This window comes from Thunnus thynnus, chromosome 18 (assembly GCF_963924715.1).
Source record: "Thunnus thynnus chromosome 18, fThuThy2.1, whole genome shotgun sequence".
NCBI classification, from domain to species: Eukaryota; Metazoa; Chordata; class Actinopteri; order Scombriformes; family Scombridae; genus Thunnus; species Thunnus thynnus.
Window position 1 is genome coordinate 10554641 of NC_089534.1, and position 12357 is coordinate 10566997.

At 43.2% G+C, this 12357-nt stretch overlaps 1 protein-coding gene and 14 non-coding genes across 16 annotated transcripts in view; all 15 read right to left on the reverse strand.

The window, feature by feature from the left end:
* LOC137169031 (hormonally up-regulated neu tumor-associated kinase homolog A) overlaps positions 1-12357 on the reverse strand; it is a 129497-nt gene that overhangs the window by 64936 nt on the left and 52204 nt on the right. The window lies entirely within an intron of this gene.
* trnay-gua (transfer RNA tyrosine (anticodon GUA)) lies at positions 6210-6298 on the reverse strand. Its single transcript is given in 2 exon segments — positions 6210-6245; positions 6262-6298. It is a non-coding gene; the product is annotated as a tRNA-Tyr (tRNA).
* Positions 6629-6717, reverse strand: trnay-gua (transfer RNA tyrosine (anticodon GUA)). The gene is given in 2 exon segments: positions 6629-6664; positions 6681-6717. It is a non-coding gene; the product is annotated as a tRNA-Tyr (tRNA).
* trnay-gua (transfer RNA tyrosine (anticodon GUA)) lies at positions 7059-7147 on the reverse strand. The gene is given in 2 exon segments: positions 7059-7094; positions 7111-7147. It is a non-coding gene; the product is annotated as a tRNA-Tyr (tRNA).
* On the reverse strand, positions 7919-8007 carry trnay-gua (transfer RNA tyrosine (anticodon GUA)). The gene is given in 2 exon segments: positions 7919-7954; positions 7971-8007. It is a non-coding gene; the product is annotated as a tRNA-Tyr (tRNA).
* Positions 8349-8437, reverse strand: trnay-gua (transfer RNA tyrosine (anticodon GUA)). The gene is given in 2 exon segments: positions 8349-8384; positions 8401-8437. It is a non-coding gene; the product is annotated as a tRNA-Tyr (tRNA).
* trnay-gua (transfer RNA tyrosine (anticodon GUA)) lies at positions 8768-8856 on the reverse strand. Its single transcript is given in 2 exon segments — positions 8768-8803; positions 8820-8856. It is a non-coding gene; the product is annotated as a tRNA-Tyr (tRNA).
* trnay-gua (transfer RNA tyrosine (anticodon GUA)) lies at positions 9198-9286 on the reverse strand. The gene is given in 2 exon segments: positions 9198-9233; positions 9250-9286. It is a non-coding gene; the product is annotated as a tRNA-Tyr (tRNA).
* Positions 9571-9659, reverse strand: trnay-gua (transfer RNA tyrosine (anticodon GUA)). The gene is given in 2 exon segments: positions 9571-9606; positions 9623-9659. It is a non-coding gene; the product is annotated as a tRNA-Tyr (tRNA).
* On the reverse strand, positions 10001-10089 carry trnay-gua (transfer RNA tyrosine (anticodon GUA)). Its single transcript is given in 2 exon segments — positions 10001-10036; positions 10053-10089. It is a non-coding gene; the product is annotated as a tRNA-Tyr (tRNA).
* trnay-gua (transfer RNA tyrosine (anticodon GUA)) lies at positions 10431-10519 on the reverse strand. The gene is given in 2 exon segments: positions 10431-10466; positions 10483-10519. It is a non-coding gene; the product is annotated as a tRNA-Tyr (tRNA).
* Positions 10861-10949, reverse strand: trnay-gua (transfer RNA tyrosine (anticodon GUA)). The gene is given in 2 exon segments: positions 10861-10896; positions 10913-10949. It is a non-coding gene; the product is annotated as a tRNA-Tyr (tRNA).
* Positions 11291-11379, reverse strand: trnay-gua (transfer RNA tyrosine (anticodon GUA)). Its single transcript is given in 2 exon segments — positions 11291-11326; positions 11343-11379. It is a non-coding gene; the product is annotated as a tRNA-Tyr (tRNA).
* Positions 11710-11798, reverse strand: trnay-gua (transfer RNA tyrosine (anticodon GUA)). Its single transcript is given in 2 exon segments — positions 11710-11745; positions 11762-11798. It is a non-coding gene; the product is annotated as a tRNA-Tyr (tRNA).
* trnay-gua (transfer RNA tyrosine (anticodon GUA)) lies at positions 12140-12228 on the reverse strand. The gene is given in 2 exon segments: positions 12140-12175; positions 12192-12228. It is a non-coding gene; the product is annotated as a tRNA-Tyr (tRNA).

Below are 12357 nucleotides of genomic sequence, written 5' to 3' on the forward strand. Positions count from 1 at the left end.
CACATAATGCTTCTCTGTGGTGAACTACTGTCCTTGCAGCAAGGTCAAAGGTCACGTAAACTACAGAATGACACTCCTGGAACTGGTTAGGATATAATGCCTGGCTCAAGGGCCCTTCAGCAATGCAGGTGAAATTGACCTCAAGTCCTCCAGGTGAGGAACAGTCTGCTTACACACTGCATCAACCTGTTTCTCCAAGAAATGAAAGATATTTCCTTCTACAGCTCCTCCACCTCCACAAACACACACACACGCACACACATTTTCTCCTGTCTCTTTCTCGTTCTCTGTCTGCTTGTCTTGTCTGCGGTGGGTTGGTGGTGTGGAAAGCTTCGTTTATTTGGTCTTTTAATGCAAGCTGACCCCTGTCCCCCGGTGTGTGCGTGTTCATGTGTGTGAGTGTATATGTGTGTGCACAGGCCCAGGGAGCACTCTCCCATGACAACTACGTCAACGACCCAGAGACGGTGTCGACAGAAGACCACACCACACGGGGAGAACACACACATTAACTCAACACACATGAACAGACGTACACACACACTGATATGCACACAAATAAACTTTAGCACATATACACTCATATATCCAAAAAAGCAGCACAGCACATAGAAGAATATGTGTGTGGGTTTATGTGTGTTTTGGTCTTGAGGAAATCTTCAGCATGTGTTAGATGAATCCCTGAGGCGCTCGCTGAACTCTGATTGGCTGGCCGGCTTGCTGTGTTTGTTTCCACAGCGACAAAGCTGTCACTGCCTCCTACCACCCAGGTAGGGCTGTCAATCACACTGGCTCTCAGCCAACCACACTCAGGCCTTGCTGCAACCAATCACAATGCAGATTGTGTTGGCGATTCAGTTTCTGTTTATATTTAATGAATTGCATATGAACCGATAATATTATTCATGATCGTAAAAAATTATAGGGCTTTTCAAAACAAGGTTAGCTAGTTTTACTCTAAATAAAATATAACCTTTATAGAGCTTCTGCTTCATGTTAGAAACAACACCGGTTTCCAGAAATGAATTTAGATAAAATCATGAAGTAAGTATTTCAGTATTAAAATTCAAAACAGCCGTTGTTTAATCACAACTTGGCCTCTGCCTAAAGAAAATTGGCCATATACAGTTTTTAATCACAACCTTCCATTTGGTACAGTTCATTCTGCAATTCGTCATACCTTAAATCACATCATTACCTCTTTATTGCCCCTATTATTTATAACATAAATACTTCAGAGGGTGTGTTTCCAAACATTTACGATCTATCTTCGAAGGCTGACTTCACTTTGGTTTCTATGCCTCTTCTAGTTTTCTTTTGGCTTGAGATTCTATTTGATGTGAGGGTTGTTGATGTGTCAATAGTCAAAGACAGGATTTAAAATTACATTATGAACAAATAGAATGAGCGGTAGATCTTACAAAATGGATACACTTAATGAAAGTATAATTAATGTGTCGTGTCAATGTGTCATGTATAACTTGATTTGATAAAGTAATGACTGATTTGATTAAAAAAACCTTGATTTGATATACAGTACATCATTCATCACAACTATAATTTATGATAGTGTTTACACTGTTGTGAGCATTTATAATTAACATGTGCACTGGCCAGCGTGCCACTCATAGGCCACACCTACCACATCTTAGCAATTCTACTCTATGCATCAGTGAAGGACATCATAACTAGCAGACCAATAACCAAGTTCCTGCAAAAGCAAAGTTTATGAAGTATACACTGGTTTATTTCTCTGTCTATACTCACTGCTTTCATGTAGCTGTTGTGAGAACCACTACATACAGTAAGACAGCACTTACAACACAGACTTTTTCTCATATTGTTCATTCTGACTTGTCCAGCACAGGTGTAATAACATTAATTATGGATGCAGTGCATTTAGGTGTAATATGCCAGGGTGCTGCTATTGCTCATGCTGGCTCACTGTCAGGGCTTAACTGAACGGAGCAAACATTCATGTTATTAGTTACACCTGTGCTATTACTGTTATGACAAGTAAAATTGTCCACATTAAAAAAGGTATTTAAGCCGGGGTCAACACAGCAGGTGTATTAATATAAATCTGATTACTGAAATGAAGGAGATTTGTAATATTAATCCTGTTTATAATTAAGACTTGACTTTATTAAATCAATTGTGTTTCAGTAAAGTCATCCACATCTTCACATAAACAAGTTGCAATTCAAAAGTAAACTGTTACTCTTTTCAGCTGGAGCCCATAGGACAGATTTCTGACAAAGGCAATCAGCTGCTAACTAAATAATAATAAAGATCATAACTAAAAAAAGTGCCTTTTCTATTTGTAGTTGGGGTGTATCTGAAGGCGATGAAAAGTAGACGTGGGAGTGAGTGTTTGAAAAGAAAAATATTAGCCCCCCCACCATAACTTTTGAATTCAGTGAAAGCTGAGGTCTCAAAAACATAATATAATTACTTTGTCCCTTACCTGTATTATTCTGTTATTAGATTTTACTGGGATGTGCGGTTATTTTATTCCTGCTAAGCACAGCATTGTCAGCAGAGGGCACTCTATGCATTATACTGGGGCATCGGCAGCTAACGCCAGTAGAAGTGATCAGTACGTGATGAGTGAGTTCAAGTATGCATGAGACAGAGAGCCCTTCTGACCTCAACTTTATTTTCATATTTCTAACAGAAATTAAATGTGTTGCACCATTGTGAGCTAAGCATCATTCTTGTCCGTATAACATATTTTGGTGAGCCAGCCAGCAGGAGGCGAAAGAGGTATCATCACCCTAAACCCCTTCCTTAATAAAGAGCCAAACCTTCCTCAACCTTCAGTGAGATGGATAACAGTGAGCTCCCGAAAAGAGGTACCATCTTTACTCCAGCAAGCTGGAGTTTTTAGTGTTAAAGTGAGCCATCTGTGAATGTTTCTGTGATTATTTGTACCATGCTTCATCATTTGTTGTGTAAACACATAACAACCCACTGACATATGTGCTCACTACTGCAAAACACAATGCCATGGGGCACAGATGGGTGACGGAGTTTACCGACTATAATTTCACCATATGCTATCGTCCTGGGAAAAACTCAGATGCTGATGGGCTGTCTTGGACTACATGATCAAGTGTACTGCTGAGGACAGTCAAGAGGAAATCAGAGTATCCATGAAGACCGTGACAGTGGAAAGGAGAGACCCATGTCACGCCGTTGGAGTGGTCCACACCAGCCCCTTGGGCCTAGTGAAAGACTGTGGGACCAGCCAACCTCTCACTCCAGTGCAAATTTGCAAGGCTCAGGAGAAGGATGAAATCCTATCCAAAGTCTTCTCTGTAGCCACACTACTGAAACAATGGCTAAAGATCCAGGTAGATGAAGATGGTGTCCTGTGCTGCAGAAACTCTACCCAAGAACAGCTGGTGATGCCCAAAGCCTACCATCCGTTGGTTGGAATGTGTGGTAATTTTATTACAGCTAAGCACAGCATTGTCAGCAGAGGGCGCTCTATGCATTATACTGGGGCATCAGTAGCTTACGCCAGTAGAGTAGAAAAAGTCATCAGTACGTGATTAATGAGTTCAAGTATGCATGAAACAGAGAGTGCTTCTGACCTCAACTGTATTTTTATATTTCCAACAGGTTAACTGACTGTAAACAGAACCCAGGTAATAGAAATATTAATACACCTGAGTAAAGCCTTAGTTCTTACCTGTAACATGCAGAAACATTGAATTTGAGCACAGCCAGAAGGGAGGTTTGCCGCGCTTTTCCTGTGGTTAAAATAGCAGGTGCTGATCAAAGTAATGCCGCTAGCTAAACTATAAGACAGTCTGGTACTTTGCTGTGTGAGCTAAAGTCAGCTAAATGAATTGACAGAGAGTATGTTTTAGAGATTTATGTTTGGTAATAAACCGTGTGAAGTACGGCTAAATTGAGGGAATGTTTATAGCAACGTAATTTAGCAGTGAGCATTTGTCACGCGGGCTGGAGAGCTAATGTGACATGGATTGATATGCTAATGCTAATCGTTGCTAGCATGCTAATGTTACAGCCTATGTTATTCCTGTGCTATCCCTTCAAAGTAATTGGGTCAAAAATGCGTTTCAAGGTATGACATTTTCAAAATTAGAATTCACACAGTTTTCACTTTTGATGCTTTTTTTGTCATTTCTGCAAGTACACTGGGAAGAGTATTACAGTGACTGATGCTTTTGAGATAAAATACTGTTAGATAATTTTAGTTCATGTAAGCATGACTCATAGAGGTTCAAAAGTGGTACTAAGACAAGACAAGTTCATACTGTTACACATACTAGAGCAATGTTAAATATTTACCTATTGCTTACCTAGTGTTTTCATGTAAAGTATAGTTGTCCGTTGCTTACCTGTCTATACCTGAAAGGAGAGTAACTCTACAGCTAAATGATTAATTACCTGTCACTTACCTGTAATCCGTGTGAAAGAAAGAAATTTGACTGAGCACTTACCTAGGATATCCAGGAGGGAAAACCTATGATAAAATGATTCAGATTATTATACATAGTAATGTGTGTTTATGGCATTTTGTATGATTTGTCAACGGCCTTTAAATGTTTATTATTATTAGTTATATTTGATTGGTGTAAAGGAATAAGGCAACAAGTAGAAAGGATACAAACAAGTAGAGTCTAAGAAGTCGTCAGTATGTGATGAATTAGTTCAAGTATGCACGAGACAGAGAGCGCTTCTGACCTTAACTGTATTTTCATATTTCCAACAGAAATTAAATGTGTTGCACCAGAGTGAGCTATAGTCATTCTTGCCCTTGTAACACGGATGTAACACAATATGGAAGTCAGGGTCTCGCAGTGCAATGCCTCAGAACCAGGATTGTCACATGTTCACATAAATAGACTAGCATACACAAGACACTGACACGCACTGAAACAGGAGAAGAGAGGAAGAGATAGACAAAGATACAAAAGCTTCCACATCTTGGAAAAAGCAGGTTTATATTTGTTTTTTGAATACTGACTTACGCACAGGTGTATGTGTGTATATATGTGTGTGAGGAGTGTGATTATCTCTGTGTCCTGTTTATTACTACAGGATTCTCAACAGGAGGCCTGGACACAAGAAGAATATCAGGAGTAATGGAGATGTCTACAAGACAAACTATAGGTTTTCTTTTTCATTGATCCTGTTATTTTTTATGTAGCCATAATGACAAAGCATTTATTTTACATTTTAACATAAATGCTGCAAGCACAAAAAGACATGGAAATTTTATCTGTTCAACTGGGGGTAAAGAATCTTACAAGAATATCCACGCTAAGCCAACTTTATTTGTAAAAACATATTTTTGTCTGCATTTTGGCATTTTTCTCACCTTAATATGGACATTTTTTGAAAATGATATCGAAAGTCTTGTCGGGGGCTTTGAGGCATTAAAGTTAAATCTAACCCACTCTGTTATTTTAAATGTCAATATTGTCGCTCATACAATACAGGTGTGGTCAGATGGTCAATAATAACAATTTAATCAATGTCTCAATATAGCATTGCAGAGCACACACTGGCTGCTGTGAGCTACCATACAGGGCACTAACTTTATCAAATGCATTACCTGGTGTACAGACAAGCCTCTATTTATTTATACATCCTTAACACAGAGACAGTACAGCGTGTAAAATGTAGAGAAGAACTTGTAAGACGAGGATGACGGGCACTATAGAATGTTGACGGGAGGAGGCGGAAATTGAACAGCCAACTGGGTGATTGCTTGGTGATAGGGTCTAACTTGTGAGCCACAGTTGCCCCAAAACCATACTGCCGTCAAGCCGGATTTGAACGAGCGACCTAAGGATGTCTATTGTTATCCCTTGACAGCCTTCCGCTCTACCAACTGAGCTATCAAAGGGCTACACATTGTGGCGTCCGAAAATGACAAAAAGTAAATAGTGTATTTCGCTGTGTTAAAATCTGTTATCAGTGGTCACAGAGAGTAGGAGGGAGCTAAACAGAGGTCTTTAGACCTTTTTCCCTTACAATATGTCTCTCACTCAGGTAATGATGGCATTGAGCTGCCATGGCAGTTACTGGCCTAACCATGCGGAGCAATTTGGGATTCAGTCTCTTTGGTGAGGGGCATTTTGGAATGTCGACAGGAGGAGGCGGGAATGGAACCGTCAACCGCGTGATTGCGTCTAACTTGTGAGCCACAGTTGCCCTAAAACGATGACTCCTTCGAGCCGGATTTGAACCAGCGACCTAAGGATCTCTATTGTTATTTCTCTACAGTCCTCCGCTCTACCAACTGAGCTATCGAAGGGGTATAGAGAGTTGTGTCAGAAAATGAGAAAATCTGAATTCTGAGTTTGACTGTGTTAAAAACAGTTATCGGTGATCATAGATAGCAGGAGGGAGCTAAAAAGAGGTTTTTGGGCCTTTTCCACAAAATCCCTTACAATTTGTCACTCACTCACATATTGATGGCATTGAGCTGCCATGGCAGTTACTGGCCTAACCATGCGGAGCAATTTGGGGTTCAGTCTCTTTGGTGAGGGGCATTTTGGAATGTCGACAGGAGGAGGCGGGAATCGAACCGCCAACCGCGTGATTGCGTCTAAATTGTGAGCCACAGTTGCCCCAAAACCATGCCTCCTTCGAGCCGGATTTGAACCAGCGACCTAAGGATGTCTATTGTTATTCCTCTACAGTCCTCCGCTCTACCAACTGAGCTATCGAAGGGGTATAGAGAGTTGTGTCAGAAAATGAGAAAATCTGAATTCTGAGTTTGACTGTGTTAAAAACAATTATCGGTGATCATAGATAGCAGGAGGGAGCTAAAAAGAGGTTTTTGGGCCTTTTCCACAAAATCCCTTACAATTTGTCACTCACTCACGTATTGATGGCATTGAGCTACCATGGCAGTTACTGGCCTAACCATGCGGAGCAATTTGGGGTTCAGTCTCTTTGGTGAGGGGCATTTTGGAATGTCGACAGGAGGAGGCGGGAATCGAACCGCCAACCGCGTGATTGCTTGGTGATAGTGTCTAACTTGTGAGCCACAGTTGCCCCAAAACCATGCCTCCTTCGAGCCGGATTTGAACCAGCGACCTAAGGATGTCTATTGTTATTCCTCTACAGTCCTCCGCTCTACCAACTGAGCTATCGAAGGGGTATAGAGAGTTGTGTCAGAAAATGAGAAAATCTGAATTCTGAGTTTGACTGTGTTAAAAACAATTATCGGTGATCATAGATAGCAGGAGGGAGCTAAAAAGAGGTTTTTGGGCCTTTTCCACAAAATCCCTTACAATTTGTCACTCACTCACGTATTGATGGCATTGAGCTGCCATGGCAGTTACTGGCCTAACCATGCGGAGCAATTTGGGGTTCAGTCTCTTTGGTGAGGGGAATTTTGGAATGTCGACAGGAGGAGGCGGGAATCGAACCGCCAACCGCGTGATTGCTTGGTGATAGTGTCTAACTTGTGAGCCACAGTTGCCCCAAAACCATGCCTCGTTCGAGCCGGCTTTGAACCAGCGACCTAAGGATGTCTATTGTTATTCCTCTACAGTCCTCCGCTCTACCAACTGAGCTATCGAAGGGGTATAGAGAGTCGTGTCAGAAAATGAGAAAATCTGAATTCTGAGTTTGACTGTGTTAAAAACAATTATCGGTGATCATAGATAGCAGGAGGGAGCTAAAAAGAGGTTTTTGGGCCTTTTCCACAAAATCCCTAACAATTTGTCACTCACTCACGTATTGATGGCATTGAGCTACCATGGCAGTTACTGGCCTAACCATGCGGAGCAATTTGGGGTTCAGTCTCTTTGGTGAGGGGCATTTTGGAATGTCGACAGGAGGAGGCGGGAATCGAACCGCCAACCGCGTGATTGCTTGGTGATAGTGTCTAACTTGTGAGCCACAGTTGCCCCAAAACCATGCCTCCTTCGAGCCGGATTTGAACCAGCGACCTAAGGATGTCTATTGTTATTCCTCTACAGTCCTCCGCTCTACCAACTGAGCTATCGAAGGGGTATAGAGAGTTGTGTCAGAAAATGAGAAAATCTGAATTCTGAGTTTGACTGTGTTAAAAACAATTATCGGTGATCATAGATAGCAGGAGGGAGCTAAAAAGAGGTTTTTGGGCCTTTTCCACAAAATCCCTTACAATTTGTCACTCACTCACGTATTGATGGCATTGAGCTGCCATGGCAGTTACTGGCCTAACCATGCGGAGCAATTTGGGGTTCAGTCTCTTTGGTGAGGGGCATTTTGGAATGTCGACAGGAGGAGGCGGGAATCGAACCGCCAACCGCGTGATTGCTTGGTGATAGTGTCTAACTTGTGAGCCACAGTTGCCCCAAAACCATGCCTCCTTCGAGCCGGATTTGAACCAGCGACCTAAGGATGTCTATTGTTATTCCTCTACAGTCCTCCGCTCTACCAACTGAGCTATCGAAGGGGTATAGAGAGTCGTGTCAGAAAATGAGAAAATCTGAATTCTGAGTTTGACTGTGTTAAAAACAATTATCGGTGATCATAGATAGCAGGAGGGAGCTAAAAAGAGGTTTTTGGGCCTTTTCCACAAAATCCCTTACAATTTGTCACTCACTCACGTATTGATGGCATTGAGCTGCCATGGCAGTTACTGGCCTAACCATGCGGAGCAATTTGGGGTTCAGTCTCTTTGGTGAGGGGCATTTTGGAATGTCGACAGGAGGAGGCCGGAATCGAACCGCCAACCGCGTGATTGCGTCTAACTTGTGAGCCACAGTTGCCCCAAAACCTTGCCTCCTTCGAGCCGGATTTGAACCAGCGACCTAAGGATGTCTATTGTTATTCCTCTACAGTCCTCCGCTCTACCAACTGAGCTATCGAAGGGGTATAGAGAGTCGTGTCAGAAAATGAGAAAATCTGAATTCTGAGTTTGACTGTGTTAAAAACAATTATCGGTGATCATAGATAGCAGGAGGGAGCTAAAAAGAGGTTTTTGGGCCTTTTCCACAAAATCCCTTACAATTTGTCACTCACTCACGTATTGATGGCATTGAGCTGCCATGGCAGTTACTGGCCTAACCATGCGGAGCAATTTGGGGTTCAGTCTCTTTGGTGAGGGGCATTTTGGAATGTCGACAGGAAGAGGCGGGAATCGAACCGCCAACCGCGTGATTGCTTGGTGATAGTGTCTAACTTGTGAGCCACAGTTGCCCCAAAACCATGCCTCCTTCGAGCCGGATTTGAACCAGCGACCTAAGGATGTCTATTGTTATTCCTCTACAGTCCTCCGCTCTACCAACTGAGCTATCGAAGGGGTATAGAGAGTTGTGTCAGAAAATGAGAAAATCTGAATTCTGAGTTTGACTGTGTTAAAAACAATTATCGGTGATCATAATTTGTCACTCACTCACGTATTGATGGCATTGAGCTGCCATGGCAGTTACTGGCCTAACCATGCGGAGCAATTTGGGGTTCAGTCTCTTTGGTGAGGGGCATTTTGGAATGTCGACAGGAGGAGGCGGGAATCGAACCGCCAACCGCGTGATTGCTTGGTGATAGTGTCTAACTTGTGAGCCACAGTTGCCCCAAAACCATGCCTCCTTCGAGCCGGATTTGAACCAGCGACCTAAGGATGTCTATTGTTATTCCTCTACAGTCCTCCGCTCTACCAACTGAGCTATCGAAGGGGTATAGAGAGTTGTGTCAGAAAATGAGAAAATCTGAATTCTGAGTTTGACTGTGTTAAAAACAATTATCGGTGATCATAGATAGCAGGAGGGAGCTAAAAAGAGGTTTTTGGGCCTTTTCCACAAAATCCCTTACAATTTGTCACTCACTCACGTATTGATGGCATTGAGCTGCCATGGCAGTTACTGGCCTAACCATGCGGAGCAATTTGGGGTTCAGTCTCTTTGGTGAGGGGCATTTTGGAATGTCGACAGGAGGAGGCCGGAATCGAACCGCCAACCGCGTGATTGCTTGGTGATAGTGTCTAACTTGTGAGCCACAGTTGCCCCAAAACCATGCCTCCTTCGAGCCGGATTTGAACCAGCGACCTAAGGATGTCTATTGTTATTCCTCTACAGTCCTCCGCTCTACCAACTGAGCTATCGAAGGGGTATAGAGAGTCGTGTCAGAAAATGAGAAAATCTGAATTCTGAGTTTGACTGTGTTAAAAACAATTATCGGTGATCATAGATAGCAGGAGGGAGCTAAAAAGAGGTTTTTGGGCCTTTTCCACAAAATCCCTTACAATTTGTCACTCACTCACGTATTGATGGCATTGAGCTGCCATGGCAGTTACTGGCCTAACCATGCGGAGCAATTTGGGGTTCAGTCTCTTTGGTGAGGGGCATTTTGGAATGTCGACAGGAGGAGGCGGGAATCGAACCGCCAACCGCGTGATTGCTTGGTGATAGTGTCTAACTTGTGAGCCACAGTTGCCCCAAAACCTTGCCTCCTTCGAGCCGGATTTGAACCAGCGACCTAAGGATGTCTATTGTTATTCCTCTACAGTCCTCCGCTCTACCAACTGAGCTATCGAAGGGGTATAGAGAGTCGTGTCAGAAAATGAGAAAATCTGAATTCTGAGTTTGACTGTGTTAAAAACAATTATCGGTGATCATAGATAGCAGGAGGGAGCTAAAAAGAGGTTTTTGGGCCTTTTCCACAAAATCCCTTACAATTTGTCACTAACTCACGTATTGATGGCATTGAGCTGCCATGGCAGTTACTGGCCTAACCATGCGGAGCAATTTGGGGTTCAGTCTCTTTGGTGAGGGGCATTTTGGAATGTTGACAGGAGGAGGCCGGAATCGAACCGCCAACCGCGTGATTGCTTGGTGATAGTGTCTAACTTGTGAGCCACAGTTGCCCCAAAACCTTGCCTCCTTCGAGCAGGATTTGAACCAGCGACCTAAGGATGTCTATTGTTATTCCTCTACAGTCCTCCGCTCTACCAACTGAGCTATCGAAGGGGTATAGAGAGTCGTGTCAGAAAATGAGAAAATCTGAATTCTGAGTTTGACTGTGTTAAAAACAATTATCGGTGATCATAGATAGCAGGAGGGAGCTAAAAAGAGGTTTTTGGGCCTTTTCCACAAAATCCCTTACAATTTGTCACTCACTCACGTATTGATGGCATTGAGCTGCCATGGCAGTTACTGGCCTAACCATGCGGAGCAATTTGGGGTTCAGTCTCTTTGGTGAGGGGCATTTTGGAATGTCGACAGAAGGAGGCCGGAATCGAACCGCCAACCGTGTGATTGCTTGGTGATAGTGTCTAACTTGTGAGCCACAGTTGCCCCAAAACCTTGCCTCCTTCGAGCCGGATTTGAACCAGCGACCTAAGGATGTCTATTGTTATTCCTCTACAGTCCTCCGCTCTACCAACTGAGCTATCGAAGGGGTATAGAGAGTCGTGTCAGAAAATGAGAAAATCTGAATTCTGAGTTTGACTGTGTTAAAAACAATTATCGGTGATCATAGATAGCAGGAGGGAGCTAAAAAGAGGTTTTTGGGCCTTTTCCACAAAATCCCTTACAATTTGTCACTCACTCACGTATTGATGGCATTGAGCTGCCATGGCAGTTACTGGCCTAACCATGCGGAGCAATTTGGGGTTCAGTCTCTTTGGTGAGGGGCATTTTGGAATGTCGACAGGAGGAGGCCGGAATCGAACCGCCAACCGCGTGATTGCGTCTAACTTGTGAGCCACAGTTGCCCCAAAACCTTGCCTCCTTCGAGCCGGATTTGAACCAGCGACCTAAGGATGTCTATTGTTATTCCTCTACAGTCCTCCGCTCTACCAACTGAGCTATCGAAGGGGTATAGAGAGTCGTGTCAGAAAATGAGAAAATCTGAATTCTGAGTTTGACTGTGTTAAAAACAATTATCGGTGATCATAGATAGCAGGAGGGAGCTAAAAAGAGGTTTTTGGGCCTTTTCCACAAAATCCCTTACAATTTGTCACTCACTCACGTATTGATGGCATTGAGCTGCCATGGCAGTTACTGGCCTAACCATGCGGAGCAATTTGGGGTTCAGTCTCTTTGGTGAGGGGCATTTTGGAATGTCGACAGGAAGAGGCGGGAATCGAACCGCCAACCGCGTGATTGCTTGGTGATAGTGTCTAACTTGTGAGCCACAGTTGCCCCAAAACCATGCCTCCTTCGAGCCGGATTTGAACCAGCGACCTAAGGATGTCTATTGTTATTCCTCTACAGTCCTCCGCTCTACCAACTGAGCTATCGAAGGGGTATAGAGAGTTGTGTCAGAAAATGAGAAAATCTGAATTCTGAGTTTGACTGTGTTAAAAACAATTATCGGTGATCATAATTTGTCACTCACTCACGTATTGATGGCATTGAGCTGCCATGGCAGTTA